The sequence below is a fragment of the Schistocerca gregaria genome, chromosome 2, assembly GCF_023897955.1.
Source record: "Schistocerca gregaria isolate iqSchGreg1 chromosome 2, iqSchGreg1.2, whole genome shotgun sequence".
In the NCBI taxonomy this organism is placed as follows: Eukaryota; Metazoa; Arthropoda; class Insecta; order Orthoptera; family Acrididae; genus Schistocerca; species Schistocerca gregaria.
The window spans coordinates 124,220,004-124,247,441 of record NC_064921.1 but is presented as its reverse complement, the minus strand read 5'-3'; the positions used below and the strand labels follow the sequence as shown (position 1 = coordinate 124,247,441).

At 42.8% G+C, this 27,438-nt stretch overlaps 1 protein-coding gene across 1 annotated transcript in view; it reads left to right on the top strand.

Moving 5' to 3' along the window:
* The window catches only part of LOC126335603 (carbonic anhydrase 13-like), a 154,382-nt gene that overhangs the window by 81,043 nt on the left and 45,901 nt on the right, over nt 1–27,438 (top strand). The gene's annotated exons all lie outside the window — the stretch shown is intronic.

Here is a 27,438-nt window from a genome sequence, read left to right as displayed (position 1 = left end):
GCAGCGATTGCAAATGTGCCTTTCTGTTCCTGGTCAACAGTTTGAACGCATGCCTAAACGAAGGCTACATTTATTGTTTTGGAAGATAAAACTTATTTGATTTCGGTAGTTACCACTTAATTGTTAGTAAATTGTTTATTTCATTTAAGTGTGTGCTAAATTGCACTGAAATGTCAAATAAGTCGACAGCGTGTATTGCACGTAGCTAGTTAATACTGTCATTACGCGCTTACATTCAGCATGAAACGACGTTTCGTTAAGAAGGATATTTATTTTGTGGTGTACAGGTGGTTACTAAAGTATTTTTAATGAAATGCTTAGTTCAACGAATGTATTTTATATGAAATAATTTGCAGCAGTGTAGGTAGAGATAGTTGTTCGACAGCATGTATTTTACCTCTAAGAAGTCTTTTTTTTTAATAGCATGTTACATGAAATAAACATAAAAAGGGTCCCGTTGCCATGTTTTTTCAAGTATTACAATATTATTGAGAACGATATACAAGTATTTGGTGTATTTTCGACCAGTCCCTTGTAAAATACAAGGAGTGGCCAGATGAACCAGTTTGTCGGAAATTCTCCTTACTAAGGCAGTGATTCGTAGATGAGTGGCAGTATCCGTAAGAAGTACCAAATTAAATACGCTTTTACGCCATTTGATGCGTACCTACTCTCCCGGAGCCTGTTAAATACAATCAGGATCTCAGCTAGTGAAGTGTTCCTGAGACTGCACAATAAATTTATGTTAGCTAAACTTCACGCTCTATTAAAGAAAGATGCAACGAACATAAACCCCGAAAATGCAGTTACAGCGACAGGGAAAATCATCAGCCGCATAGCAGTTGCAGCATTACCTACACACAGACTCACGTGGTGACGAACTTTCCATGCGTAGTTTTTTTGTGCCGATTAAAACCAGACTGATCCGTGCTTTGTTCTAGATTTTACAACAAAATACAGAACTAAAATTTGAACAGGGTGAATTACGCTTTAGACGAAAAATAAGAGCCTAGAGACTCCTTTACAGCACTCAAGAGCTTGCTAGAGAGATGGCTGCAATTAAATATGGTCACCTACATAGCCTTTATTGATCTAAGAAAGGTAGTTCGCAACATTAGTTGGTACTTTTCAGACTTTTGCGTGAAAAAGATTGGCTGAACAATATTAAGCATAACAAAAACTGAAGTGCAGGTACCATATTAATTGACAGCAGAGAGAAGCCAAAATTAGTAACAGTTTAGACAAGGATGCTCATTAACACTTAATTTATCTAACACTTTCGTCAAGAAAGGTAAAAGGATATTTAAAGGAAAAGACCCTGCAGTTAAAATGAATGGAATTCCCATTAACTGCGTAAGATTTGAAAAAAATATCGTCTTAATAAAAGCTGGTCAGAAACGGTTGCAGAATATACTTTCTAACAATTACGAATAAGTTTAAACTTTAAAGTAATAGTAAAGAAATAAGATTTATAACAACAAATTAAAAACTAGGACACCTTTTACTAGTCAATTATAGAAAGAAATGAACCTTATAATTCTTTTATTCAGGCACCTAAGTGCAATTGTAGCACGCAAATCACAAAAAAATTAGAACAACTAATCGTTTGAAATAAGTCGTTTAGTATAGAAAACTACAGTACGGTCACGTAGTCTTTGCTGCATGACCGCTGCGAAAGCTGGACAGTGCTGAAGACAGACAGAGAGCGGTTAGAAGCCATGGAAATGAGACTATGGAGAAGGCTGCCGAGCACCAGCTGGACAGACAGGAAACGCCACAGGGATATTTAGAAAGAGATCAGAGAGCAGCAAACCACATAGCAGCTATTCAAAAAAGGAAAACGTAACACTTTGGATATTTATTTTTTATGGGAATATAATGGTAAAGGTTACTCTTGGTACCTATGAGTTCTATCTCCCACAGGTGAAGATATTTTGCACATGTTACTACAGACTTGTAACGAATGTGAAATAAACGCCTGCATAATACTGACAGTGGTGACTGATGCAAGAGAAATATTGTTTAAGGAATAGAAATGGCATTTGGTAGAAATGAATCATATGTTATGTTTTGTCTACGTTCTTATTTGCTAGGAAAAAAATCTTTTGGAAGGATTGACAAAGTGTCTGAGTTAATTACTGCTGTATAAGATATTGTAATGTTAACGAAGTATAGTAGGAGGTACTGAGTTAAGAGAAGCATCAGATCTCGAACTAATTCAAGAAGTTATCATTAGATGGAATTCAACGTTCTTTATGACTGAAACATTTTTGCAGCTGCATCCAGTGATTGATAGCAACGTTCATGACACGCTAGCCCACCACCCACGCTAAGAGTTGAAGATACTGTAGATGTGGGAGGTGTTTGTGTCATCCTACAACATACAAAAGTGGCTACCCTGAAACTGACGTAGAAAAGTACGCCGCAAACAATAAAGTAACCCCAATAACTATGTTGTTGATTATAAAATATTTGGCATTCAACCAGTACAGACAGAGAATCTAATTTGTAATATCATAACAGAAATCTAAAAGCTTTTGCTGTCAACGAAACGTGTTAAAATATTAGACTACCAAATTTGCTCGATATGCAAAGTCGAGAAGGTACAATGCACTTCCAAGATGATTTAGCAAGTTTGAAGGTAATCAAAACTATTAAGGACTTGCAAAGAACAGTCGTTTCTGCATTTGCAAACGTCCGTGAGGATGGGAAACATGCTGATACGTTACAAGAGAACAGAGAAAGTAAGTTTGATTTACGGGATGGACTTTATTAAAGAGCTCAAGAAGAGAATAATTTCCAAACTAGAAGGGAAACGGATCTAACATGGTACTTTAATTATTATCTGTAAGATCGCTATCTAAAACTTAAAGAAGATCCATTAGGAATATAGAATTCTATCATCGCTACTACCTAAAGTTGTAGAACTACTGCAGCCTAGGACAGACTATCGTAAGTAATTGTAAACTACGGCAATTTAACTAGTAGCCATGGTCAGTTAAGATGGTAACTGCGTCACCTGTACGTTAGGTGTGTTGCGTACCTGTCCGAGTTTACTCATGTCGATAGCTTTCTTTGCTTATGCGATCAGTGTCTTACTAGGTTCGCCTAGAAACTGGAAGCCATGAACCGCTCAAAAACTGAGTGAGGACGTATAATGGGCCGCGTAACTTATTGAACATTTTTGTTCTACATAGTTATCCTCCTGTCTGATACTTAAATATGAACAGTATTTATAGCCAAATTCAATCTGTCAGTATTTAAAGCAGGTTTTGTCTGAAGTGTTGTTGATTTTTTAACATTAAAAAAGGGATATATTGTAACAAAAATCAGAAAAGCGATACATATAAGTCATGCGGTACTAGGAAATGCAATATCTTCATAAAAAAGTATAATAAAAAATACAACACAAAGAGTATCAAATTTCGCTTCAATACGTCGTTGAGCTTATATAAAACATTTTTCTGTTAGTCACAAACAACTTCCGTACTTCTCAACATTAACAGGAAATTCTTGTCTTTGATCATGATATAAAAACGTTCCATTGAGTACAGAATAAGACCATTAATTACACAGATTTTTTTATGTTTGTCCATGTAAACTGTACTTACATCAGAAGTATTCACAACTGCATTTGTTACATAAAAGCGCAGAAGTTACGTGATATTCTAATTTTTATTACTTATAAAATGCAGTTTAGATGTTGCAAGTATTCTGCAAGTATATAAAATAAACAATGGACTAACACTGCAGTTATAATAATGTGCAACACACAAACAAACAAACAAACAAACAAAAAAACAAAGTGAAGCCGCCGGCTCCCAGTTTTTCTCTCATACATTCATTTATATTTCTTCCCCTACCAATACTACCCGCAATCTTACCATTTACTATGTCATTTATGTACTGTACCAGAACTACCGAACTGTAGTTTCGGTAGCATGCAACTCTAATACTACCTATCCAAAGCTACAAAAAAGTGCAGTCAAGTATTTGAGCTATGCAGCCACAGCGTCAGTTTCTGAGAGACTGTTGTCAAAAGGAATTTATTCACTTTGTGAACAAAGTAGTAGACTAAAGGGAAAACTTCTCTCAAAAATGTCATTTTTTTCAATCCGCGTTTATCTAAGGTTAATTATTGTTGTATTTACTGATTTATAAATGTTTTCGTATATTGATTTTTACGCTACCCTATAATTTGTCAGTTAACATCGCTGTTTTCTGATCGATTAATGTCGGTCATCGATTTTTAGATGTTGATGATGAAATCGAAATCTGCATCGATGATTTGTCAACATCGCAGGTCTCTGGCTATCTAATCACGTTACCACATTTACCTCGCACTACAACGCCAGGAGGGACTTTCACCTTGGGGAAATAATGCTTGATTCACACCGGACGTGAACGGAACTGGACGCAACGGAACGGGACGACATCACTTCGCTTATCTCAAAACTTGACTGCGAAAGTGGGGATTTTTTTTCTTATTACGAAACCCGTGACGCTAAATGTCGGAATACAATATCAGAATTAAGGAACTATCAATGATAGCAGAATTTTTTACCGTGCTAAGCAAACGTTGTGCAAGAAATTTTGCGCAGTGCCATATAGTGAAAAAATAGAGAAAGGGTTGTGTAAATATTTCAACTTCTCAGTATTTATTTGTTCGTTGAAATGTGTGCAAACCAGTGGAAAAAATCTCCTATGTAGCGCAAAAAAGGCGAATATGCTCCTTTTAGTTAAAGGACTCTGGCTAAAAAGTGGGGTACCAGCAGCCTCATTTTATCTTCTTCAGCACATATAAGAACTTTTGCAAAAATATTGGCCTGCGGAAATATTCGCAATAGTTTTAACACGCAATTCACCTCAAATGCTCAGAAGCTGCCCTAACAGTAACTTGCCCACACCCACTATTCCTTCGCTGTAAGTCTCATGCCCATCCACTGCCAGTTGCCCATTCTCACACAGTCATTTGGACCAAATCGTTGTCATTATCTCTTTGTGTGTGTCCAAATGTCACTGTCTCCTGTATCACAGTCACAGTCACTTTCATTCCGTCTTACTACTACTGTCTCCTCTGTCACTCCTCCCTCTTGTTCTCTCTTACAGCTACTATGTCATTGCTTCCATCCCACTGTTTCTGTCTCGTATCACTGTCACCATCTCTCTCGTCCTCGTTGTCATTGTCATAGACACCGTCCGTCTTATCACTGATTCTCAGCCACTTCGACTTTCTCCTTTTCTTTATTCCTCTCCCATTGTCAGGGTCTCCTGCATTTGTTTCCTAGAACTTGTGAAGGCATTGCTAATTACGCATATAATTTTTTTTCGTGATTTTCTTTAGATTTCTATTCTTTTTCTTTTGTTCATATGGGCATTTCTAATTGTGATAATGTAACATTCACTGTGGTTTTTAAATATAAAGGTGTCTAACATTCTGGGTGGTGTCTGTTTGTTCTATATCGTGTCTCCCTACCACTTTCCCGCAACGACGCTCTGAGTGTGTTTTTTAGGGAATTGACTAGTTTGAACCTGGGACCTGTTGCTGGTAAGGAGACGCCAGACCACACATGACATGTAGAATTCAGAAGAGTTCAGTGAGACTGGCGATGATATAACCAAATACTTAATGATTTCAGCGTCAGCTCCACTGCACTCCCTGTAAAAGAATCTTAATACTAACTAAATTTACTGGAAGGGGTTCAAGGCTTTCCTATTTTTAGTTAGCTGGTAAAATAACGTCGAAAAAGCAGTTAAGTTTACTATTGGAAATTTTATTCTACTCACAAAACATTGTTTATTAAGTGCACTATCGATAAAAGGAAATGTTTTAATACAGGATTGTTCAAAACCAACTGCGATCAACAAAAATGTGAGCGAATATTCCCTGAATGGGTTTCCAAGTTCTACAATGGATCGAAGGATGACCTATATCGTATCACATCTATAATCTAGGTTTAAATTAAGTTTCACAAAAGAGAAAACTATCAAAATGGTCTACAGTGACCCTCAATTCTCTTTAATTACTTATCTAACTTGTAAATTACAGTGGCTGATGTGGATTCTCAATAACTATATAGCAGAAAAATCATCGCGTTTCAGATTTTTACTTCATGTGGCAAATGTGAACACCATGCGCTTTAATTGACGGTCGACACTAGTATTACGCAGAAAGGGGGTGTAACAGATGAGACTTCTGCAGTTCTGATTGAAGCCTTATGCGCTCAAAAATGCGACATCGCGTGCGTTCATTACCTTGTCGGTGTTCGTCAGGGCGGCGGCGTGCAGCACAGCTCCGCTCACCTCGCCGTCTCCGAAGTACCTCTGTCCTCACTTCTCCTTACTACCATTTACCGAAGTTGGTTTAAAAAAAACTATCTGGCTGTCTTTTCATCTGACCAATCAGCGTCTCAATGTTAACCTTAAGCTCCGCATACAAAAATTCTGTCTATCCAATGAGAAACGTTATATTTTTCGTGGTGGGGCAATGTTTTTAAAGTTAGCAACGTAACAGAGACGCGAAAAAGTCTCACGCTAAATCTTGCAGCTGGTGTGGTCCTTTTAGCGTTATCGTAAGATCTGTACTGTTCTTCTGGAGGGCTCTATCTTTTAACATGGGCTGGGGGGTGGTCCTAACGTAACAGAGACGCGAAAAAGTCTCATGCTAAAACTTGCTGGTGGTGTGGCCCTTTTTGCGTTATAGTAAGATCTATACTGTTTTTGTGGAGGGCTCTAGCTTTTAACATGGGCTGGGGAGTGGTCCTTAACGTAACAGAGACGCTAAAACTTGCAGCTGGCGTTGTCCTAGTGGTTAGTTGGCGACGTGGGTGTCCAGTCCGTCCCTTACGGTAGGGCCTTCTAGTTTAACACGGTTCTGCTCTCTCCTTCTGTTCTCGTTTCTCCCCTCGGAACTGCGTCTGTCTCACGATGGGAAGGTATGACATGCATTTAGGCATTCTTGTGTTAGTCTGTGGTATTCCATTTGATCACTCGTTACTTGTATTACTTTGGTTAATTTACTGTCACGATTTATTCGGAGCTATGTAACATACTACTGGATTTGCTTATCATGTCAGGGTTTTCATGGAAGGTGTTGGATTTGCCTGACACCTTACAGGTGTAATTGTGATTATTTCGTTTGCCAATGGATAAATATGTTTCTTGCTTTGTACCTGTGGTAACGTTTGTAACGTTCTCTTTTGGAATATTATTAATTGTGAAAAATGCAGTCAATAACATTTATAAAGATTTATGTAATTTACGATAACGATATAACATCTATAGACAGGGGTCAGCGATAGTGTTATCGATAGTCGAAAGGTTGTTGCGTAGTAGAGGGGATGGTGTGTCTGTGAAGCATGCGCGGGAAAAATAGTACTATGTTTCAAGAAAAGCATACGTAATTGTGTGGACAGTGAACCGAACTATCAGATTGTTAATTCTCTTTACCAAAGCGGTATGTAATGCCATCGCTAGCGAACTTTAAGAGCAAATAAACCGGACTGTGAAAGTGCCGCTAACTTTGCTGGTATTGGTTTTGGGTGGTGGAACTGTTGTCTATCACATTCTATCAAGCCGTGAAAGTGAAGACTTTAATTAACTGTGCAATATAAATCAGTTTCAGTGACGTTGTCGAAGTTTGAAATGCGAGAACAGAGTGGACATTGTTTATGGTGTGCTTCACACACAAGAACAATTCTATGAACTGTGTATTTGTGGCTAAGGCTATAAGAATGTGACGAACTGTGTAATTATGGACGATAGCGTCACGGACAGTGCCTAAAGTGTAAAAACGAGCGATGTCCATGTCATGTACTTTGAAAGAGAGGACATGTCAACAACGGTCGTATACTGGCGTCTTGTGGTTTGTTAATCACCACGGGGTTAATGATACAGCTGTGCCAGAACTTTATTTGCGTTTCGCCGGAGAAGATTAACCAGCGGAACTGCCTGTACCCTGCTCTCATCATCGTAACCCGCCGACATCGTGCTGCCCAACGCAACGCTTCGTATGCAAAAAAAAGTTGCGAGATTTCGCCGAACGCTATCCCCTGACCTAGAAACTTTCTTTCCCTATTAAAAGTATAAGAATTGCAGACGCCATTTAAATAAATTCTTTGTTTAGTTTATGTTTGCTTTCTGCTAACGAAAATAAAATTACAATCAGTGAATTAAAAGTTGCCTGGCAGTCATTGTTGAAACACCAGTAAATATAAACTTCTTCCTCTCATTAGAACTAATTCTCCTTGGGTGTCAAAATTATTGTAGTTATTTTATGTAGTTCTATGTATTGTTATGAGACTAGATATATGACAGTGACTAATAAGAGTATTTTGTCGCGAAATATGGCTTCGCGCGAAAATTACGGCGCTCGCCATAATTGCTTGCGTTCTGACCAATAACGTAAAAGCTGCTATTCCCGTATTGGTGCATTTACTGGCGTGAGGGGGAATTATAAATGTCAGCTGTCAAATCACGTAGGGACTGTTTACCCAGTAATAAAAGTTTTTGATATTGTATTGCTACGAGTCGTAGTATTAAGAGACACTGGTTATACTCAAAAATGGGTAGCTGTATGGTGAAACCCCCTCAGTGTTCATGCGATTATTAACAGTATTGTGTGTGATTCACGAAATTTTGTCACTTTTTCTAATTCCTTTCAGATATTGTCTCGATGTCTTTATTGTTTCAGAGAATATATACACAATTTTGTCGGTTCAGGTTAATTTCAGAGCAGTTTCTCGTGAAGTTAGAGTTTTCAGTTTACAAACAAAGTGGGATCGTGACCAATTGAGAAGTATAACAAACAGTGTAGTTTTCCAACTAGAATTTTGGATGACTCCACAGTTCAGGTTTTGATAATTATTTTTCCTGTGGGTTGAGGTCATCACAAACTGTTCTCTCACAGTCTGGTATGTTCCACTGCCACAGCGTCCCTGCCTTTCTCTCACACCGCCGCTGTCTCCTTAGTTCTTTCTATACCACAAGCACTGTACACTATCTTCCAGTATTTACTACTTCTCCATTTCTTACCCACTGCCACTATTTCTCTCAGCATCTTTGGAAGCTAATATTTTTGCGAAATTTTTGTAGGTGCTGACAAAGGTAGAATGAGGCAGCCTGTACTCCACTTTTCAGTTAGAGTCTTTTAAACAGCACCATATTCACGTTCTTTGTGTTCCAGTAGGAGCATTTTTCCCCTGGTTTCCTTCTTTCCCCTATGGCATCAGGGCATGTCACTCATCTGATAAAAACATAGTGACACTAAGACGATCCTTTGGTGGGATATACAAGTGGTTCCTAGCCTAAGGGCTATCCAGATCACTCGACCATACCTTATTATCACCAAAATTTTGATAGTTCACTTACTAGAAATTAACTTTTCACTTCAGACCGGATTTCATGTGCACAAAAATATTACATGTGGAGATCCCAGAACCCTTATGATGACATCAGAGACACTGTACTTTATGTTTCTCTGTCCTACATCACTTCATAAGCATTGGGACAAGGGGGACACGAGCCCAAAGTACTGTTATCCAAGATGGCGGCGATGACGTCATCCAAGATGGCGTCGTGTAGATTTGGCACAGTACATGAAGTCATCCAGGATGGCAGCCGTGACGAATTTTGGCGTGAAGTTTGAATTTTGACAGTAAACAAAGCTCACTTGGGGTTTCGCTGCTAATCTAAAAAAAAGGCTCGAAAGAAAGGGCACTTGTACTAACCTCAGTCACCCGACTGCCATCTCCTCCTAGGAACTGGCGCCAAGGTTCAATTTTGGCAGTAAAAAAAGATCATTTTGGATATTAGAGTAACAGTAAGATGACCTGGCGTGTCGTCGATTAATAGAATCGCTTTAAATCGGATTTGCTTTAGCTGGCAATCTAGTTTAGCTGCAGGTGCGAAGTGACGACCAAACCAGTCCTCAAAAAGGGATGTTGTCACCTAAGCATCAGCGTTCGATTTCCAAATCAAGGGCAACACAGCTTCATACGTATTTTTAAAGCTCTTCGATTTCCTGAAGAATGAACTAAGTAAGGTCTTAATTTACAATTACAAGCTGCATTCACATCAACCATCACTGTCAATCGATATTTGGCAGCTTTAAAACCTGGAAACTTCTTCTCTTCACGTGTGATGGTTTGTAGGCATCTTCTTCCAGAACAGACCAGTTTCATCTACGATAAATATGATTTGGCTGATGTAGGCCGCTTCTTCTATCATTGTCTTGAGTTTCTCTGGATACAGGGACTAAGTCTCTTTATCACCTCTTGCTTCAGCGATGTTAAGCCAATTGCAACGACTTTTGAACCAACCGTTACTAGCTTTAAACATGTTTTCGTTTGCGTCTCCTCGACTTGTTCTTTCAGACTCTTAAAAATTAGCGTAGCCTGACAACACAACGTGTTCTGATCGCAGTACAATTTTTCACTCTTGCTTGATTATCACACCATAATTTTTACTTTGCTTCCAAGTGTGAGATAAAACAGTGACCTATACTAATTATACTTCAATTCAAAGACTCAATGTTTTTCACAGCTTCGAGAATTTTTTCTTTACCTTCTATGAGTGTTTGGGTGTTGATACTGGTGGATCAAGCTGCTTTGCCAATTAACAAATTTTCGATAGTGTTAATTTTACATTTTAAAGATAGTGATTTCCTTTTCTTGTTTGATATAACAGTTTTGGTTATGCTTCATTTGGATGACATAATTAGAATATATCAATCAAGCCAGCTCCTTGGGTACAACGATTCCACAAGAAACACATCCGAACATGTAAGCCGAATGCTGCGTGAGCAGAGTGGGGGAATAAAGGTGTGTGGTGCTCGAACAGGCGAATCGTGTAACTCCGGATTTGCGTAAGACGAGCAGCGTAGATCGGGGTATTACTGTATGTTCTTATTTAAGCACCGTGGAGGTTTTCTGTTTGTCAAAGTATTGTCAGTCCCTAACAGTTTTTGGTTTCAAAGATTTTACCTCCTTTGTTGAAGAACACTGGTAGTAAAAATATCCAAGTCCTCCTCGATTCTCCGCACTGTGTCACAAAAACAATAAGATATTACGATGACAGAAAATCACAAAATGGAGTACTGTGACAAGCTTAATCGTGGCTAAGGCAGACTCCGACGTTACCAGACGACGATACTAACATCTTCGGCCCCTCCCCCTCTCCCCCTTCCCCTCCTCCTGCCACACCACCATCCACAACGTCAAAACGAAGAAACTCTCTTCCCTAGAATCGGTTACGTTGACATTTCTCCTTTGGCGAAAGGTACCAGAATAGTCCCCCATCCATCTCCGGGGAGGACTGCCACGAGGGAGAGACCGTGATAAAAAGACTGAATAACAAACGAAAGGATATCGTTCTACTACACGGAGCATGGAATGTCAGAAGCTTCAACTTCGTAGGGAAGCTAGAAAATCTGAAAAGGGCAATGCAAAGGCTTAATCTAGATATAGAAATTGTCCAGGGAAGTGAAGTGGAAAGAAGAGAAGGATCTCTGGTCAGATGAGTATAGGGTAATATGAACAGTAGCAGAAAATGGTATAACGGGAGTAGGATTCGTTATGAATAGGAAGGTAGGGCAGAGAGCATGTTACTGTGAACAGTTCATGATAGAGTTGTTCTTATCAGAACGACAGTAAACCAACACCGATAACAATAGTTCAGATATACATGCCGACGTCGCAAGCTAAAGAAGAAGAGACAGAGAAAGTATATGAAGATAAAGAAAGGGTAAGTAAAGAAAGATGAAAATCTAATAGTCGTTTGGGACTGGAATTCAGTTGTAGGGGAAGGAGCAGAAGAAATAGTTACAGGAGAACGTGGGCTTCGGACAAGATGTTAGAGAGGAGAAAGACTAATTGAGTTCGCTAATAAATTTCTCTAGTAATAGCAAACGCTCTGTTCAAGAACCACAAGAGGAAGAGGTATACTTGGAAAAGGCCAGATGATACGGAAATATTTCAGTTAGATTACGTCATGGTCACACAGAGATTCCGAAAACAGATACTGGATTGTAAGGCATACCCAGGAATAAATATAGGCTCAGATCACAATGCAGTAGTGATGAAGAGTAGGTCGAACTTTAAGAGATTAGCCATTAAGAATCAAGAAGCAAAGAAGTGGGATACAGAAGTACTAACGAATGACAAGATACGCTTGAAGTACTCAAAGGCTGTAGATACAGTAGTAAGGAATGGCAGTACATTTGAAGAGGAATGGAAGTCTCTAAAAATTGCAATCACAGGAGTTGGAAAGAAAAACATACAAAACATCATCAAAAGTATACGGACACCACTAAAAACATACGTTTTTCATATTAGGTGTCTTATGCTGCCACCTACTGCCAGGTACTCCATATCAGAGACTCAGTAGCCATTAGACATAATGAGAGAGCAGAATGGGACGCCCCGCGGAACTCAGGGACTTCGAACGTGGTCAGGTGATTCGGCGTCACTTGTTTCATACGTCTGTACGACAGATTTCCACAGTCCTAAACATCCCTAGATCCACTGTTTACGATGTGATGGTGAAGTGGAAACGTCCAAGGGACACGTACAGCACAAAAGCGTACAGGCCGACCTCGTCTGTTGATTTACAGAGACTGCCAACAGTTGAAGAGGTCTAATATGTAATAGGCAGACATCTATCCAGACCGTCACACAGGAATTCCAAACTGCGTCACGATCCACTGCAAGTACTTTGACAGTTAGGCCGGAGGTGAGAAAACTTGGATTTCATGCTCCAGCGGCAGCTCATAAGCCACACATCACGGAGGTAAATGTCAAGCAACGCCTCGCTTAATGTAAGGCAAGTAAGTATAGGACGATTGAACAGTGGAGAAACGTTGTATGGAGTGACGAATCACGGTACACAATATGACGATCCGATGGCAGGGTGTTGGTATGGCGAATGCCCGGTGAACGTCATCTGCCAGCGTGTGTAGTGGAAACAGTAAAATTCGAAGGCGGTGGTACTATGGTGTGGTCGTGTTTTTCATGGAGTGGGCTTGCACCCCTTGTTGTTTTGCGTGGCACTATCGCAGAACAGGCCTACATTGATGTTTTAAGAGTCTTCTTGCTTCCCACTGTTGAAGAGCAATTCGGTGATGGCGATTGCATCTTTCAACACGATCCAGCACCTGTTGATAATGCACCACCTGTACCGGAGTGGTTACATGACAATAACATCCCTGTAATTGACTGTTCTACACGGAGTCCTGACCTGAATCCTTTAGAAGACCTTGGTGATGTTAAGGAACGCCGACTTAGTGCCAGGCCTCACCGACCTACATCGATACCTCTCCTCCTTGGCAAAGGACCAGAGCATCGCAGATATTCATAGACGCTTGCAGAATATCTGCGGAGAACTAGCAGTGAACAAAAGTAGAGTGAGTCATTGAGCGAGATGTCTGCTATCATCACAACAAGTTCGCGCAAACCTGTCCGATCTTCCACATGCTGGTCGACCACACGCAGCTGTAAGTCTAGAAGTCTTGGAACGCGCAGACACTCTCATTCGAGGTGATCGACGGATGATGGATGACAATCAAACAACAAGCTGTAAGTGCTGACACACTCGTTCACCGGACTACGCAAAGGCATGTGGTTGCTAGGTTCCCAACAGAAGGCCATAAATAGCAATGAAGGGCCAGTGAATGATGCATTTGGCTGGAAGCAGTAAGTAGATGATGAGGAGGTTACTGATTGGCTCGGACGTATAGAGTGGTGCCAAACAGCCATGCAGTAAGGTGGCGTAAGGCCATCGCATTAAACGGAGATTATGTTGAAAAATAGGGTCTTATACGCATGACTGATAACCAATCTACACCCATCAACAAAAGCGTTGTAGAACGCCGCTCGCAGGATTTCAATGGTAAGTAAAGCTCTCGAAGGAGGGCATCTGTGGAACAGTAAAGTGAAAATCCATCATACCACGGACAGTCGCTACCAGTGATTCGGTCTGCATCATCGCATTATGCACAGACGGCTTGTCAACTAGGGTAGTTGCTCGGTGTGTGCATCAGAGTCACATTGACGTGGTGCAAAAATGGAATCAGCTCCAGTTGACAGATAGCGCTGAGGACGTACACCACGCAGGTCGGCCAAGTTCGACGGTTTCACAGGATAATCGAAATATTCGACCGACTTTTGAGTCAAAGAAACCGTGGCCTGAATGCCCCAGAACTGAACTCTGCGTTCGAAGAGGTAGCAGAACGTTTTTTATCTCATCTCGCTGTTGGGAGACAATTCTGTGATGAGGTTAGCCTACTTAGCTGGCTGGTAACGTGTTCGTCTCCCGTGCAAGCGGGCCCGAATTCGATTCCCGGTCCCGTTGGTGATTTTCTCCGCTCGGGGACTGGGTGTTGTGTTGTCCTCATCATCATTTCATCCTCATCACAGGCGCGCGAGTCGCCCAGTGTGGCGTCCACTTAAATAAGACTTGCACTTGGCAGCCGAACGTCCCCGGATGGAGCCTCCGCGCCAACAATGCCATACGCTCATTTCATTTCATTTCATTCTGTGATACGAATCTCCATTCCCGATGGCGATCGCCCTGTCATACATCACCACCCTATTAAATCAATTACGGATGGGTGAGAAATCATGCAGAATGAACACCCCAGGATGCATGTCGGGCGATGTTAATAGATGCTACTGTTTGTACCCTGATACTCGCAGACAACGTGTTTGGAGACAACCAGGAAATATCTAAATTCTCCAGCGATGTGTCCCCCATGTGCAACAACACTGTAGTGTGATGTTCTGGGTTGGCATTACATGGGGCCATAGTATACCTCCCGTGCTTTTTGAGGGTTCTCATTGTTCCGTGCTACAGGGACAAGATTATGCAGGTAATAGTGGGTGGGACCATAGCGCCAACATTTTGGTGAAAATTTCATCTTGATAGATGATAAGTAACATCCTCATCACGCTGATCACGTGAACACGTTCCTTAACCATGCTAGGGCCCTAAGAATGGAGTGCCCTGCCCTTTCCTTGGAGATGAACGCAATCCAACATGTGTGGGATAGGTTGAAAAGATGTTTTTTTGGAAGCCGACAACGACCACGTACTTTGCACGACTTATTGAGGTCGCCATTAAAGAGTGGGACAGTGTGGACAGTGTGTTCATTGATTGGCAGAGCTGTTGGATGTCCTCCTCAGAGGTCTTGAGCCAAGTTGTGTCCAACTGGTGTGTTAGATTGCCAAAATTCCGAGGTGGTTGCAGGGCCCTACCCATAATGCTCCAAATGTTCTCAATTGGGGAGAGATCCCGAGATCATGTAGGCCAAGGAAGAGTTTGGAAAACACGAAGATAATTAGTGGAAACTCTCGCCGTGTGCAGACGGGCATTACCTTGTTGAAAAGTAAGCCCAGATGGCTTGCCATGAACGGCAACAAAATAGAGCATAGAGTACCGTCGACGTACTGCTGTGCTGTAATGGTGCCACAATTGACAACTAAAGAGGTCCCGCTAGGAAATGTAATGACCCCCTAGACCATCATTCCTTCTTGTTGGGTCATATGGCGGGTGACAGTCAGGTTAGTATCCCACCGCTGTCAGAGGCGTCTCCAGACACATCTTCGCTGGTCATTGGGGCTTGCTCAAAGTGGGACTCATCACTGAAGAAAATTCTACTCAGGTCTATGAGAATTCCGGCAGTAGACGGATCTGGAGAGCCCTGGACAACCATTTCTTTTCATAGCAGGACCATTATAGTTGTCAACTGTGCCACCCTTACAGCACAGCAGTACACCTGACAGCAAAAAAAGTGGGTCACGCCTGAATTTCAATGTGTAGGCTGGACCTGAATGTATGCAACTAACGTAGCATATCTGTGTTGCACATCGTCGCAACCCTCCACAATACAGTCATTGTAAGATACACAATGGGTACCGCTAGAGACGACTAGAGAACCCACCGGTCTTTATGACAGTCCACCCAGATGTAAAGTAACACCACGATAGTACAGAAGAGATCAGACAGTCCTTAATGTTTGTAAACTAAACTTAATTAGAATAAGCGACATTTAAAACGTTATGGGACAACTAATTTTGTCACACAAATCGTCCAGTAATCCTTAGGCACAATTAAATATTTGAGACAGTATATGGATTTATAAAGTTGTATGGCAATTGGAAACAAGTTCTTTGCTGTCTAAAACGTTTACCCAACACATGCTGAACGTCGTTTAACGTTCAATGGAGAGTGGTTTCGCATCAACTTTATGTAATACTAAGCAGTTAAAAGAAATAATATCTGCGATATCATGGTGTTAGTTTACAAGTGGATTGACTGTCGTATAGAGCAATGTTCTCTAGTAATCATGTATCATTGAGATGTAAATGAAATGCCTCAGCAGAAAGTAATTTCCGTTGTGCAGCATGTACACTCCTGGAAATGGAAAAAAGAACACATTGACACCGGTGTGTCAGACCCACCATACTTGCTCCGGACACTGCGAGAGGGCTGTACAAGCAATGATCACACGCACGGCACAGCGGACACACCAGGAACCGCGGTGTTGACCGTCGAATGGCGCTAGCTGAGCAGCATTTGTAAACCGCCGCCATCAGTGTCAGCCAGTTTGCCGTGGCGTACGGAGCACCATCGCAGTCTTTAACACTGGTAGCATGCCGCGACAGCGTGGACGTGAACCGTATGTGCAGTTGACGGACTTTGAGCGAGGGCGTATAGTGGGCATGCGGGAGGCCGGGTGGACGTACCGCCGAATTGCTCAACACGTGGGGCGTGAGGTCTCCACAGTACATCGATGTTGTCGCCAGTGGTCGGCGGAAGATGCACGTGCCCGTCGACCTGGGACCGGACCGCAGCGACGCACGGATGCACGCCAAGACCGTAGGATCCTACGCAGCGCCGTAGGGGACCGCACCGCCACTTCCCAGCAAATTAGGGACACTGTTGCTCCTGGGGTATCGGCGAGGACCATTCGCAACCGTCTCCATGAAGCTGGGCTACGGTCCCGCACACCGTTAGGCCGTCTTCCGCTCACGTCCCAACATCGTGCAGCCCGCCTCCAGTGGTGTCGCGACAGGCGTGAATGGAGGGACGAATGGAGACGTGTCGCCTTCAGCGATGAGAGTCGCTTCTGCCTTGGTGCCAATGATGGTCGTATGCGTGTTTGGCGCCGTGCAGGTGAGCGCCACAATCAGGACTGCATGCGACCGAGGCACACAGGGCTAACACCCGGCATCATGGTGTGGGGAGCGATCACCTACACTGGCCGCACACCTCTGGTGATCGTCGAGGGGACACTGAATAGTGCACGGTACATCCAAACCGTCATCGAACCCATCGTTGTACCATTCCTAGACCGGCAAGGGAACTTGCTGTTCCAACAGGACAATGCAGGTCCGCATGTATCCCGTGCCACCCAACGTGCTCTAGAAGGTGTAAGTCAACTACCCTGGCCAGCAAGATCTCCGGATCTGTCCCCCATTGAGCATGTTTGGGACTGGATGAAGCGTCGTCTCACGCGGTCTGCACGTCCAGCACGAACGCTGGTCCAACTGAGGCGCCAGGTGGAAATGGCATGGCAAGCCGTTCCACAGGACTACATCCAGCATCTCTACGATCGTCTCCATGGGAGAATAGCAGCCTGCATTGCTGCGAAAGGTGGATATACACTATACTAGTGCCGACATTGTGCATGCTCTGTTGCCTGTGTCTATGTGCCTGTGGTTCTGTCAGTGTGATCATGTGATGTATCTGACCCCAGCAATGTGTCAATAAAGTTTCCCCTTCCTGGGACAATGAATTCACGGTGTTCTTATTTCAATTTCCAGGAGTGTAATTTTTCAGAGACACTGAGTACACGTCATAAGTGCACAAAACGTGTATTATATACTATGTATATACTATTATTTGGAGAAGCTGCCGCCAAACCTGTTTACTTTTACATTCCTCTTAGTTATCGTGGTTGAATACACGTTTTCTTAAGGCTACACTTAATGCAGAGCGCTTACAAGAAAGAATAGTTTACTGCGTCATGCTATTGCTAGCTAGGTGAAATATTTTGTGGTAGCTATGTTTAAAATGAATGTAGTTTTGAACGTATTGTTCGTCAAACATTTGAATGAATCGTTGTGCTTGCACATGTTATAGCATTATAGCTGAAGCTGCGTTAGTTTATATTGCATTCTTGGATTGGTTAGGTGTAACTTTTGATACTTCAAGCGGTGATCGTGGCCTTGCGGCCCGGGTCTGTACTAGCGGCGGCTCGCTAGCTATGGCGCACGCTGGCCGAAGCGAGACGGGAGTGAGCGAGCTGGCGGTGGCGTTGGTGGGCCCACAGAACGGGACGAGCCAGCACGGCTGCACCGCATGACTCTGCCTCTGCCGCTCCGTTTGACGTAAATATGTTTACCTCCTCTCCTGGCATCAGTATAACAGCGGCAAGCAGAAAGACACATGAGGCTGTCTGCCGTAATGGCGCACTGGGTGAGGTCTATTCGAGATAGAGTCGTCGCTCTCATTGAAGAAGGAGGATGTTCCATCAGAGAAGCTGGCAGATGGTGTGGCGTATCACATACCACTGCAACGAGATGGTGGAGGATCTGCCTTGAAAGAGGTACCACCAACAGGGCTCCTGTCTCAGGCAGGAAGAGAGTGATCTCACAGCAGGAAGACAGGGACCTAGTGTATAGGAACAGAGAAAATGAACCCGCAGCAACTGGGGCGGGAGACCAACTTCCCCGGCTCCAGTGACACGATTCGCCGAAGGCTGAGGGACGCTGGTCTGCATGCACGACGATCCGCTGTGAAACAAGAGGTCAGCGAAGATAACGTTTTATACCGGCTAGCATTTGCGGAGCTCCATCTGAGGGCGTCATGGGACAACGTCATTTTCACTGATGAGAAGGTGTTTTCCACCAGTAACGACGGTCCACGAATCGTTTACAGGCCGCGAGGGACTCGCCATCGACGCGAATATGTAACCAGGACGAGAAGAAGTGGCCGGCTATCTGTTACCTTCTGTGGTTGGATTTCTGGGAGAGGGACGGGAATTCTTCGCACGATAGAAGGAACTCTGGACAGCGTGCAGTATGCCCACATATTGGAAAATGTGATGCTTCCGTAAGTGCGAATGCTGTACGCAGAAGGGGACGTTACACTACAAGAAGACCATTCTCCCATTCACAAGTCTGCATTCGTTCAGCAGCGGCTCTCCACGATTGGCGTCAACGTCATGGACTGGCGGCTGATATGAACGCCATGGAAAACATGTGGGCTGAGGTCGCCAGAACATTAACAGAGAACTGGCGCGAAACCAACCAACTACTGCGGACGCCCTTTGGGACTGCGTCCTGGAAGCCTGGGATGAAGTTGCTTCTTCAGGCTGTTACGTCAGACGGTTTATACATTCTATGCCAAGACGCATGATTGAAGTACAAAATAATGAAAGATTCTGGATAAAATATTAGAGTCCTTAAAATATTTTGTTATGTCTTCTTTTTCATCATTTTTCCTCATTGGGAGCTAGTGGAAGATCGCGTGGCAACAGAAAAGATACAATATGGGTTACTTTTCGCTTGAGTTGCCTTTTTAATTCAAGTGGGTTTCTTTTGAATATTTAGTTTGTTAAGTATTCTACTTTGATTTCATTTATACCCTGTATAGATACCTACAAACTAAGCAGCGTACATGGTCTCTGTCATAAGTAGTTTTTGTTATTTCAAATACATCTCTCTCTTCCCCTCCATCGATGAATACACCCTCCGTACTCCACACAATACGCAAACGATTTCATATTATGTTTACTCATTGTTAATGTCTCCTCTATTCTCTCTCACACATACACTCTCTCTCTCTGACTCTATCGCCGCAAGTGCCATTCTATTCCATTGCCCCAAATGTTTACAAACAAATCTAGCAGTTTCCATTAACGCAACATTTTCTCTTTTAATTGCTCCTGTCTTTACTCTCTATCATTCCTCTCAACATCCATGAAACCGTATTCTTTGACCTCCCCTTCCCTATAACCCATTCTTCGTTCTGAAAGCAGTCCTTCCTTATCTCTCGGTCCTAAGATAAATTGAACTGTGGCACACATCTAAGTAAGCAATACTTTGCAAGCATTTCACGTATGTATTTTACACTTCTGCACTTCTATCAATTCCCAGATCCCGCCCACCTTCCTGTTACCCGTCCCTTGACATCTGTATCTACATCTAAATGAATACTCTGCAATTCATAATTATGTGCTTGTCAGGGGGTTCTGTGGTCTGGTGGATTAATCTTGTATTGATGTGTAAAACGTGTAGGTTCACATCTCACGTCAGGCGCAGATTTTTAACACACACCAGTAACTCTGCTTCACCCCTAGTAACGCCAAGTGCAGAACGCCAGTAAGCTCTATAGTTCAATATCCGCAGTAAAGGTAACATCCCTTCGCTGCCGACTGGGGCAGAGCGGCATTCGTTTGACCTGTGACAGGTGGAGAAACCCCGGAAGGCAGAGACTCTGTCACCAGCAAGCCGTCGTAAACTAGAAAACGTATTTCATTTAATGAACCAATGGCCATGTAAGTTCACAAGGCTCTTACTTTATCTGAAACTGAAACGTTGAAAATTGTGGTGCTGGACTGGGATTCGCATTCGATTTCACTGTGTTCCCAAGATTGCAAACTCTTGTAGGCATCATCGAAGGGCACCTATCTGATTTCGAATCCCGATCAGCACAAAATATTCATTATTTCATTTCAAGCCCTAGCATGTGCACTCCGAACTACTGGTGAAAAATAGTTGCATTTTCAACGTCTCTTCGTGCGTTGTCAGCTGTAACGTGTTCGTTTCAACTCACAGCCACATGATGAGCTTTTTATCACAACATTACAAGATCAAACGTTTCCTTACATCTTTTCAAGTTAAAACATTCCTCTCCATCCTACTGGCCAAAACGCATTTGGGTTTGACGTTGTGTTCGTTGTAATCACCAACGACGATATGTTGTTGATTCAATTTCTAGCCAGCAGAGTTTTTTCCATCACATCATTGAAAGTACAAACATGCCACTCCTAGCTATTATTAGAAAATAATTTGATAGTTAAAGCGTGTTCATGACCACTTGTGCGGGGTTTGAATTCCATTCAGCACAGAACTTTTCGTCGCCTGATGTCTAGCTAAACATGCGCACATCTCGCTACTGGTGAACCAACAATAGCTATTTATCGTCTGTTCCTGGCTAGAAAAAGACGACGCTAGATGCTGGGTTCGAATCCCAGTGAGGCAAAAACAAGTCTATCGTCATTTAAGGTTCCAACATCTCGCTATTGGTGAAAACATTTGATATTTAACATCTGATTTTACGTACTTCATTAACAATCCCATTAGGTGCTGGGTTCTCATCCCTGTCATAAGCTTTACATGATAGCATTTCAATTTCCATGAGCATACCTTGTTCCTTGTGAATGACACCATATAAAACGTCGTTGGGGGTAGTTCCCGGGAAGGTAACTGTTATGACAGGATTCAGAGTTCAGTACCGAGCGAGGTGGCGCAGTGATTAGCACACTGGATTCGCATTCGGGAGGACGACGGTTCAATCCCACGTCCCGCCATCCTGATTTAGGTTTTCCGTGATTTCCCTACATCGCTCCAGGCAAATGCCGGGACAGTTCCTTTGAAAAGGCAGGGCCGACTTCCTTCCCCGTCCTTCCCTGATCCGACCCCGGGTTCCCAGGTTCGATTCCCGGCAGGGTCAGGGATTTTCTCTGCCTCGTGATGACTGTGTGTTGTGTGATGTCATTAGGTTAGTTAGGTTTAAGTAGTTCTAAGTTCTAGGGGACTAATGACCATAGATGATAAGTCCCATAGTGCTCAGAGCCATTTGAACCATTTGTACCTGATCCGACGAGACAGATGACCCGGCAATTTGGTCTCTTCCCACAAAACAACCCAACCCAGTTCAGTACAAACATTTTCGTCATTTATTTTCAGGATCTGAATTGATAACTGATATTGGCGCAAACGTCTATACTTCACGTCTCTTTATTCTTAGTGATCGGGTCTCAATAAGGCACAAACAAAGCTTAGCTTAGTTAGCAATGGCTATAGGTGCTGGGTTTGAATCCAGGTCCAGAACGACGGCGTTGGTTAAAATGGTTCAAATGGCTTTGAGCACTATGGGACTTAACATCTGAGGTCATCAGTCCCCTAGAACGTAGAAGTACTTAAACCTAACTAACCTAAGGACATCACACACATCCATTCCCGAGGCAGGATTCGAACCTGCAACCATAGCGGTCGCGCGGTTCAGGACTGAAGCGCCTAGAACCGCTCGGCTACTCCGGCCTACGACGAAGTTGGTCATGTCATTTAAAGTTGAAATTTGTGTACACGTAGCTGTTGATGTGTTACGAGAACAATGGTATTACTGGTGATTCGCTATTAATGTTGAGATTTCCTTAGAGTGCTTGTTGCCGTTAATCGCGTTTTGTTACTGGTTAGTCTAATACCCAGTTTCCAGAGCCACCCGCCGTTGAGTGACGTTCAGCACGTGGATGGAAAACCTTTTCGAGAGCGAAAAACCTTTTTTTAATTGCCGTTTTGTATGACGATATTAGTTGATGCTTAGACTGACTGCCATAAAGACCTTTGGTCTCTAGTAGTCTCCTGTGGTATCCATTGTGTGTAGTCAAACAACTGTACCCCACAGGTTTTTGGTGTTTAGGGGACCTGCAACACAGCTATGTTATGTTGGTTGTATTTGGCAGTGACCCACTTTTTTTGCTGTCAAGATATTCTGGCCCACTGTCCTTGGCTTACATTTCAGTTAGAGAATGCCCGTCTGTACACAGCGAGAGTTTCTAGCGCTTGTCTACGTGCTTGACAAACCCAACCTTGGCCAGAAAGGTCGCCAGATGTTTCCCAATCGAGACGTTTGGAGCATTATTAGCAGGGTCCTAAAACCACTGCGGTATTTTGAGGATCTAACGCGCTAATTGGACAGAATCTGGCACGATATCATTCATGAGGGCATCAAGAACCGAATCAATCAGCGTCAAGCCGAGTAATTGCTTGCATATACGCCAGGGGTGGACCAACACGTTACTGATGTGCTGATTTTGTGAAACTCATTCTCATTAGTTAATCAGCCACTTTTTTCTAAAATTGTAATCTTTTTTTGTCTTCACATGTAAATCATATATACCTATTCTCTCCCGTTTGGATAATTTCTTCATAGCGCGTCTTTTTTCTTTGTCTTAGAGTATATTTACTTACAGGAGTAATAGGTATAAAATTAAATATCACAGAGTGGTATGATGTGATGTTGAAGTAATAAATAAACAGAATGAAATTTTCATTCTGCCACTGAGTGTACGTTGATATGAAACTTCTTGGCAGATTGAAACTGATGTCCCAAAGCGGGATTCGAACGCAGAATCTTATTATTAGGCAGAGAAGTGCTCTACCGACTGAGCTACTCAACCACGGCTCACGACCAGCCCTCACAGCTTTACTTCCGTCAGGACCTTATATCCTACCTTCCACACTTCACAGAAGCTCCCCTGCGAATCTGGCAGGACTAGCGCTCCTGAAAGAAAGAATATTGCGAAGATATGGCTTAGACACAGAAAGAAATTTTCACCCTATGGCGGAGTGCGCTCTGATACGAAACTTCCTGACAGATTAAAATGTGTGGCGGACGGAGACTCGAACTCGGGACCTTAGCCTTGAAGTTTGGAAGGTAAGAGATTATGTAGGAGAGATCCGTTTATAGCGATCCCATGATGTGTTGTGGTACCCTCATGATGTCTCGCCAATTGGTGGTGCTATCTCCTTATGGAATTTTGTACTATGTCCTGCTTATGCTACAAGTGAATGTGTGGCGAGCTGATTTGTTGCCGTGCTAAAGGAAAAAATGGATTCTGTGAAGATCTGTAGTAAGATAAGTTCATTTTAATTGTACCATTAAATGCGATTTACTTGGAGGAACTATTGTTTGTAGTCAGTATTTTTTTTTAGGGTCTCCTTCCTCCCCTTCAACCCATCCTTGCGCTCGCCAATTTCTGCCTTCTCGGGCTGGCTTCCATGCCATTAAAAGAATGTTTAACACAAAGGATGCTTCTTCTGCCATCAAGAAAAGAAAACGTGTTGTCACTACTGTGTGCCGGACCGAGACTCGAACTCGGGACCTTTGCCTTCCGCGGGCAAGTGCTCTACCATCTGAGCTACCGAATCATGACTCACGGCCCGTCCTCACAGCTTTACTTCTGCCAGTATCTCGTCTCCTACCTTCCAAACTTTACAGAAGCTCTCCTGCGAGCTGGGACAGGAGAGTCCGATTTTCTTCAAGGGGACCGCTTTGCTCCAAACATATTCAAACGTATGGCTCGTGTTTTTTCTTGCAGATAACTCTTAAATGCCTATAAATCGACCTCGCAAGACTTCACTACAATGCTGAAGTACAAAAAAAAGTTTTTCAGGTCATTAAAGCAATGAGAGGTGGCAAAATGGGCTCTAAGAAAGCAAAGTAAAATATTCAGTATTCCCAGGATGACATTGCTGAGGCGAGTCAACAACCTAACTCAGGGTGCAGCCTAAGACAATAAAGTACTTGGTTCAAAACAACCTGTTTTCACCATTGAACAGGAGAAGGAACTAAAAGAATATATTTTGAAACTGGGAAGAAATTTCTTTACAATATAAATGCCAGAAGTCTTTCTTTTCAGCTGGCTGAGAATAAAAAAATCGAATATCCTTTCAACAAAGAATCGCGTCTTGTTGGAGAAGACTGGATCAGTTACCCAGAACGGACACTGAGATCGCCTGAAGCGACATCTATTGCAGCGCCTATAACAGCCGTTAATGTGGCATTTGTCCTTTTAACTCTGATGCTTTTGAAGAAGCGTATTTTGTTGCCCCTTTGACTACTGACAGACCTCTTATTCCTGAAGATAGGCTTGTGTTTTCCAACTCAGAAACCCTGAAAATTGAACCTTTTCCATCTACATCCTCTAATAATGCACCACATATTCCAGTACCAACGTCATTGCAACCTTGTTCGCCTTTTGTGGTTACTCCCGAAGACATCGGCCCGCCACCCAGATCTGTGCAAGCTCGTTCGCAGAAGAGGAACAGGGGCTCGGCTACCGTCGTAGCAAGCAGTCGATACAAGCAACAGCTGGCCGAAGAGAAGAATCCGAAAGCAGCAAAAGGAAAGGAAAACTGAAAGAAGACGATTATGCAGAACACGACAAATAGAGCGCTTAGGAACTTACTGTAGTGTTGGCAGAAGAGCCAACACCGTGTTACTAGAGGAGGCCGAAATGCACGCGTTTTAGCTCACGCAGGCTGGCGTGAGGAGGGAAGAACTATACTGACGTGAGGTCTGGAACATGACAAGGAATTAGAATTTAGAAAGTGGACGGAAGTAGCTTGATACTTAACTTTAACCCATTAGTCATAAACGTCGCCCTTGACGGTACATGATTGACAATATCAATGTCAATAGTAACTGAATATGGCGCCTTGCTAGGTCGTAGCAAATTACGTAGCTGAAGGCTATGCTAACTATCGTCTCGGCAAATGAGAGCGTAGAAGTCAGTGAACCATCGCTAGCGAAGTCGGCTGTACAACTGGGGCGAGTGCTAGGGAGTCTCTCTAGACTAGACCTGCCGTGTGGCGGCGCTCGGTCTGCAATCACTGATAGTGGCGACACGCGGGTCCGACGTGTAGTAACGGACCGCGGCCGATTTAGAGGCTACCACCTAGCAAGTGTGGTGTATGGCGCTTACACCACACTTATTGCTTCAGATAAGCAAAGGGAGATCAACACCAGGAGGCGTTTTTTCCCTTCGGGAGAATATAAGCAGCGAGGATGAAAAATAAAAGGGGCGACAGTGAAAACTCATGCAACCATTATTGCGTTTCCCTGATAACCTATTGTGTGAAAATGTTAAATTTAATTTCAATAAGTTATTGTCTGCCCCTGGCAGCTGAGTGCCCAGAGCGACGGAATGTTATACCTAACGGCCCAGATTCGTTTCCCGGCTGGGTCGGCGATTTTCTCCGCTCAGGATCTGGGTGTTGTGTTGTCCTTATCTTCGTCATTTCTTCCCCATTGACACGCAAGTCGCCGAAGTGGCGTCAACGAGAAAGGCTTGCATCAGGCGAAAGGTCTACCCAACGCGACGCCCTCGCCACACGGTATTTCCAATAAGTTATTTTCAAATTTGAATGTGATAATGTATTTATTTCATTTAGTAAATTCTAATAGGTATATATAGCCTATACTTGTATTAAAATTAATTACTACATTGCATTATGGTTTCCTTTAAGTGCATAAGCGATTATTTAATATTGTTTTTATTTTTTTTCACAAAGTGATCACATTACCCAGCGTCATGGGGCAAATTGGTCAGTGTGCAGACATTCAAATTATTGTTTTTAACACGAACGTGTGTAACTTCAAAAAACTGGTAAATAATTACTTGAACGTATATGAACATCAACAAAAGCAAAACGAGGATAATGGAATGTAGTCCAATTAAGTCGGGTGATGCTGAGGCAATGAGATTAGGAAATGAGACACTTAAAGTAGCAGATGAGTTTTGCTATTTGGGCAGCAAAGTAACTGATGATAGCCGAAGTACAGAGAATGTAGACTGTCGATGGCAAAGGAAGCGTTTCTGAAGAAGAGAAATTTAACATGGAGTATAGATTTAAGTGTCAGGAAGACTTTATGAAAGCATTTGTTTGGAGTGACAAATGAAAGAAGGACGATAAACAGTTTAGACAAGAAGAGAATAGAAGCTTTTGAAATGTGGTGCTACAGAAGATTGCTGAAGATTAGATGGGTAGATGGCACAACTTGACTAGAAGAAGGGATCCGTTGGTAGGGCACGTTCTGAGGCATCAACGGATCACCAGTTTAGTATTGGTGAATAAAAATCGTAGAGGGAGACCAAGAGATGAATAGAGACCAAGAGATGAATGCACTAAGCGGATTCAGAAGAACGTAGGTTGTGGTAGTTACGCGGAGATGCTGAGGCTTACACAGGGTAGAGTAGCGTGGAGGGTTGCATCAAACCAGTCTTTGATCTGAAGACCACAGAATGAAACAACAACAATAGTTCACTGATGAAGTTAGAGAGAATGACTCTGAACGATGTGTCCATTGTCGTGCTTTATTCCTTAAGGTGACCACATTGCGCCGGTCTCCCCTACTGGCGGGTGAAACAGTGAGGGCGAGTTGTAAGTCGTTACTGGGTAGCTCAGTTGGTAGAGCTCTTGCCTGCAAAAGGCAAGATCAGAGTCAAAAGTGTTTGATGTTGCTGAGCAACAGTCACACAATAATTTTTTAATGAACGTACCACTATTTGACTGTATTGTTGTTTATTTAATTTCGACCCCGGTTTCGGCTATATATACCATTTTCAAGCCATTGAGTTTATGTCATTAA